The sequence below is a fragment of the Melopsittacus undulatus genome, chromosome 1, assembly GCF_012275295.1.
Source record: "Melopsittacus undulatus isolate bMelUnd1 chromosome 1, bMelUnd1.mat.Z, whole genome shotgun sequence".
Taxonomy (NCBI): Eukaryota; Metazoa; Chordata; class Aves; order Psittaciformes; family Psittaculidae; genus Melopsittacus; species Melopsittacus undulatus.
In genome coordinates, this window is record NC_047527.1 from 7,108,723 (window position 1) to 7,114,722 (window position 6,000).

Genomic DNA, 6,000 nt, shown 5'->3' on the forward strand with positions numbered 1-6,000 from the left:
TTTAAAAAGGATTAACATTTTTGTTTAGCTTATTGTACAAACCTTTCCTCTGTTTCAACCATTTGTATGTTAAGATGATACATTCAGAAACAGTAATGTAATTTTTTTAATAACAATAAATTGAAATCCAAATAAAAGATTTTAATCAAGTTTGTTTTTTTTCATTTTCTATCATTTTTTTTTAAGTTCATTCATCTTGAATTCCTTAATTCCCTGAGCTATCCTGATGTCCAACAAGTTTACTGAAAGTTTCTATTCAGTTCTGCCTCTCCATATTCAAAATGTTACTTTTTTCTAAAATAGGTTGTTTAAAAAAGATAAATTAAACTACACACAGCTATTTTCTGTATTAAGTTTATATAAATAGCACCTTTGTTCTGAGTCTGCTGCTTTATCAGGAGATCAATAATAAAATAAACATGAAAGCAAGTGGTACTACCAAGCATTCTGAATTGAAACAGATTGATAGGTAATTTCATTGCTTTACCAGGCTCCATGTAACCTTTTGGAATTCAACACATAATTTAATATTAAACAGGAACTTTAGTATTTATATTTACTGAAATCTGAGAAGTCAGTAGTGTTCCTTCTAGAAAAAAACTATTACAGGACAGTCCAAAGCCCAAGTATTTTGTATTCATATGCACCTTCTGCCTCACTATTAAGTGTTTATGCCTTTGGGCACAGATTAGGCTCAGGGAAAACCCATCACTTCATGCCCATTTTCTCCACAGAGTTTCCCTTAAAGCATTTTACACTTGGTCTAACAGCTACAGATGTATCTAGGATAACATGAAGGAGAGAAGCCAAGGGTGGTGTCCCTCAGGGATCGGTGTTGGGACCGGTCTTGTTTAACATCTTTATCGCTGACATGGACAATGAGATTGAGTGTTCCCTCAGCAAGTTTGCCGATGACACCAAGCTGTGTGGTTCTGTTGATACGCTAGAGGGAAGGAATGCCATTCAGAGGGACCTTGACATGCTTGTGAGGTGGGCTGATGCCAACCTCATGAAGTTTAACCATGCCAAGTGCAAGGTCCTACACCTGGGTCGCAGCAATCCCAGGTACAGCTACAGGTTGGGCAAAAAGGAAATACGGGGTAGTCCTGCAAAGAAGGACTTGGGGGTGTTGATCAATGAGAAAATGAACATGAGCCAACTTCAGTGTGATCTTGCAGCCCAGAAAGCCAACCGTATCCTGGGCTGCATCAAAAGGAGCGTGACCAGCAGATCAAAGGAGGTGATCCTGCCCCTCTACTCTGTTCTTGGGAGACCTCACTTGGAGTATTGCGTGCAGTTCTGGTGTCCTCAACATAAAAAGGACATGGTACTGTTGGAATAAGTCCAGAGGAGGGCCACGAGGATGATCAGGGGACTGGAGCACCTTTCATATGAAGACAGGCTGGGAATGTTGGGGCTGTTCATCCTGGAGAAGAGAAGGCTGCGTGGAGACCTCATAGCAGCCTTCCAGTATCTGAAGGGGGCCTACAGGGATGCTGGGGAGGGACTATTCATTAGGGACTGTAGTGATAGGACAAGGGGTAATGGGTTCAAACTTAAACAAGGGGAGGTTTAGATTGGATATAAGGAAGGAATTCTTTACTGTTAGGGTGGTGAGGCACTGGAATGGGTTGCCCAGGGAAGCTGTGAATGCTCCATCCCTGACAGTGTTCAAGGCCAGGTTGGACAGAGCCTTGGGTGATATGGTTTAGTGTGAGGTGTCCCTGCCCAAGGCAGGGGAGTTGGAACTTCGTGATCTCAAGGTCCTTTCCAACCTTAACTATTCTATGATTCTATGATTTACAGAACACAGAAATGTAAAGTTAAGGTTTCAGTAAATGACTGTGTTGATAGGACAGTGGGTGATGGGTTCAGACTTAAACAGGGGAGATGTAAGTTGTATATAAGGAAGAAATCCTTTACTGTGAGGGTGGTGAGGCACTTGAACAGGTTGCCCAAGGAAGTTGTGAATGCTCCATCCCTGGAAGTACCCAAGACCAGGTTGGACAGGGCCTTGAGCAACTTGGTGTAGTGGAAGGTGTCCCTGCCCATGGCAGTGGAGGTGGAGCTATATGATCTTATTGTCCTTTCCAACCCCTAAACATTCTATGTTTCTATGATTCTATGTCAAAACCAGTATAACCAGAAAAGCAAAACCAGAACATACAGAAATCTCAGTTAATAAAACTCAAATCACAAAATATAACTATTAATGTTTCAGTTTATCTATTATACTCCTATTAATGTGAGGTAGCAATCAATTCCTGTCACAATATCTAAAGTACTTTTGAAGCTGAAGTCATCAAACAAACACAGTTCAGTCTTTATGATCAGGCCTACAAAGGCCAGAAGGCTGCTCCCATTACTACAGCTTTATTATGCCAAAGGAAATATACCTACCCCATTAGAAAGGGAAATACTCATAGTGGATTCATGAATTACTGTGAATCATTTCAACCCTTACCAGTGCATAAGGAATATCCACACTTGTTATTTAGTACAACTGTGCAGTGCTTCCACTAAATTATATGCAGCAGGACTATTGCACTTAGCATAGTATGTGTCTCTAGATCTTCCTGCATTACCTTTTTTTCCCCCATAAAATGCTTACTTGGACAGTCATAATAACAAAGGCAAATATTCTGTAATAACAAAGGCAAATCTTCTATTTCTACCTGTACAGAACAGTAAAGCAGTAGCTGAAATAAGGGCTGTGATTTTCAAACACTGGAACTAAATGGAACTAACTTTATTAAGTTAAATTAATCAAATTTACTCTAAAAGCTGCTCCTCCGTTCTTATCATTCTTTTTCTGGCATCATTTTCCATGAACGTTTTTGGCCAAAACTACACTGAAAGGCAAGGTTCAGATATCATAGGTAAGGCTAGAAGAGTTATTCATGTCATTTAGCTAATCTGATTGATGGTGAAATCTGTGAAATTGGTGTTGTCCTATCCAGAGCTGAAATCCATCTGTGTGCAAAAACCTCACAGAAGCCTTATGTGTCACTTCCATCTCAGTTAAAGAACCTTTTGAGGTGGACAGAGTCTTGGGTGCCATGGTTTAGTGTGAGGTGTCCTTGCCCATGGCAGGGGGGTTGGAACTAGATGATTTTAAGGTCCTTTCCAACCCTAACTATTATATGATTCTATGATCACAACTAAGTATAATTTATTTTTTATATCTCTTTCATTTCAGAGACTTTTAACCTACTAGATTATAGCTAGCAGGTTAAATTTCAGCCAGTGAGAGGGGTGCTACATGTCTATCAATTATTTTCAAGTTATTATGAGTTAGTCTGGCTAAATACACTCAGACTTCAGTGTAATTAGTAATATTATATCTTGTGAAGCAACCCTGAATTCGAACCTCAAAAAATGGCTTTGATTCCACATAGTGAAAAGTGGATTATAAATAAATAGATAAATTATGTTCTGCTTGTATCAGTATTAGAAAAAACAATTATCTCAGTAGAGCTGAAGAAATAACATGAATCGGGTTATCCTGATTGAACAGCTTAACACTTGTGGACAGCTGAAGGACTGAAGCAGTTCTAAAGATGTGGACAAAGAACAGCTAGTATTAAAACAACCCAAAACAAGAAACCATTAACATATTGGAAACTGAAAATACGTCACTAAACTTTCTTTATAAGAATAGTTATGTGAGAAAGATAAAGCTTAAATCCCAAATTCAGTTTAATTCCTAAACGCTCTATAGTCTTGCCAGAATGCAACACCAGCAATATTTGTCCTGTGGTGACACCAACACCTCTCAGCTCTGAGTGGGGACACCACAGGGATCACTGTTATAGAAACACATTTAAAGGGCTCTGGTTCACCCTTTCTAATCATGCATAAAAGACAGACAGTAAGAGTAAGGAAGCACTATACCCAGATTATGAAGGAAAACACCCCATGAACTATCCCAAGGTACTACCACAGCAGAGCCAAGAGTTGAGCACTGTTTTGTTAAAAAAATAGTGAGACAGAGACAGATATAAACATACCACCTATACCTACTTTATTTAAGATTAGACACTGGAGCAGAGCCAGATTCTCCTCTGTCTCCATTGTTACAGTCACCCCCTCCAGCACAAACCAAAACTATAACACTTTTCTGACAGCATGCCAACACCAAAATAATACTGAGGGTCTATTATAAATGCAAAGCCATGGGAAGAATCAAACTCAAGAAAATTAGTACAAAGAGGTAAAGCAAGTAAATAAAACAACTGTGGAACAGGTACTTCATATTACAAGAGAGAAAGTAATATCAAAGGAATACCAAATAAATCAGATGACTCATTTCCCTGTGCTGTGTTAACTAAACTACTGTATGAGATGCTTAGAAGGCAACCTGTTTATGACATTGTTAAAAGAAGGCCTGGGAAATATCACTATATTTTTTGTCTTTCTTTCCTGTAATTTTCAATCTCATAATCCTGTGATCTGAATTCTTTCATTTTTTTCTTTTTATTCTCTCCTTCAACCCAATCTTTTGCTTTCCTGACATCCTAGTCCTTCCTCTCTCACCCTTCTTAAGATTCAAGCCAAATCTTGCCTGCCTTTCACACCTTTAAGCACTTCTAGCCTCTCACATTGATGCTTATTATTCCAGTTCCTAATAGCACCAGCAGAGCTCCCGTTAAGAGCTGTCTCAGCTATGATGCTGCAGCATCCTAAACAGACACGGGGATTGCAATGGCATCTCTGTCAGGGCCCACTGAGCACCCTTGTGGTCGGAAATGAATCCTGCTGAAGGAGCTGGTTAACTGTCCCTTGGAAAGTAACTGAGAAATGTGAAAGGGATAATCACAGGGATAATCATGGGATTTCATGGGATAATCACGGGTCATCTCTGAAAGGCATGATGGAAAAAGAAGGGCAAATAAAAAGTACTTTATTTTTAATTCAGAAGATGGAACAGCAAAAATTGAGAGTGGAAGGGACCTTAACAGAGCTCAGAAGAAAAGTGGTCTGTTCCATTTATTTATGGCATACAAAGAAAGGTCAAGACAAGTTTCTGGTTTCAAAAAGGGAAACTCTCACGAGAGTTTCTTGTCTTTCTCTTTTTATCCAGCACAAAGGAGACATGAACTAATTCCTATGTGCTGCTACAGACTATTCTTTAGCCTGATCTGAGCTAGAAATTTCACTGTAAATAAGCCCTTGCTCCTCAGTTAGGTCTTTGAGCAATGCAGAGCATCATGAACTAAAGGCTCTGCTGGCAGAAGTGGAAGGAGAAATTCCATCAAGGAATTTTATCCTTGATGTGCCTATATTGGCTGAAAGTCTTACAAAGGTCTTCAGAAGGCTGATAAAATACTGAGAACTCCTCTAAATGATCTCTTGTGACTCCCTTTATCCCTACATATGTCCCATAGTAATGAAAGGTGACAGACACTATTACGCTCTAGAGGTCCTACTTAGTATAGATTGCAAAACCTGCAGCTTGCTTCTTCCCTAAGCCTTTGATTGAAAACCAGGATTTGGACCCCACCAAGGGATCAGTTTATTGTTCTGTAATAAAAATACTGGATAATTTGTTGCATTCAAAAATTTGAGCCTTGATTGCAAAAGGCAGAGATCACCCCAAAACCCCAGAGAGGTATTTTCTTGTTCAGGTTTTAAAAGCAGTTGTAATGTCGTTATGTATCTCTTAATCCTTCATTATGAAGTGAGAAATGTGAAAAAGAGCAATGAGATCTGAAATACACCTTCTATCTTCTATCTTCTTCTTAAATATCTCAGTCATATTGACCTGAATTTCTGGGGAATTATACCTTGGAATATCCTCAAATCTTGTTGCTTTTGTCATCTCTGAAACATTGCCTGTTTATCCCAGCTGTTCCCCGATGCTGAAATAGTACAGCACCTGATTCCTTTACCTAATGCTGCAAAGATTCAAGTCTCCAAAGATTTTCCTGTTCAAATACAAAACCTTTTAGTGCAAGCCCATCTCACATAAACTGTTATTGATAAGACCACAGGCACACA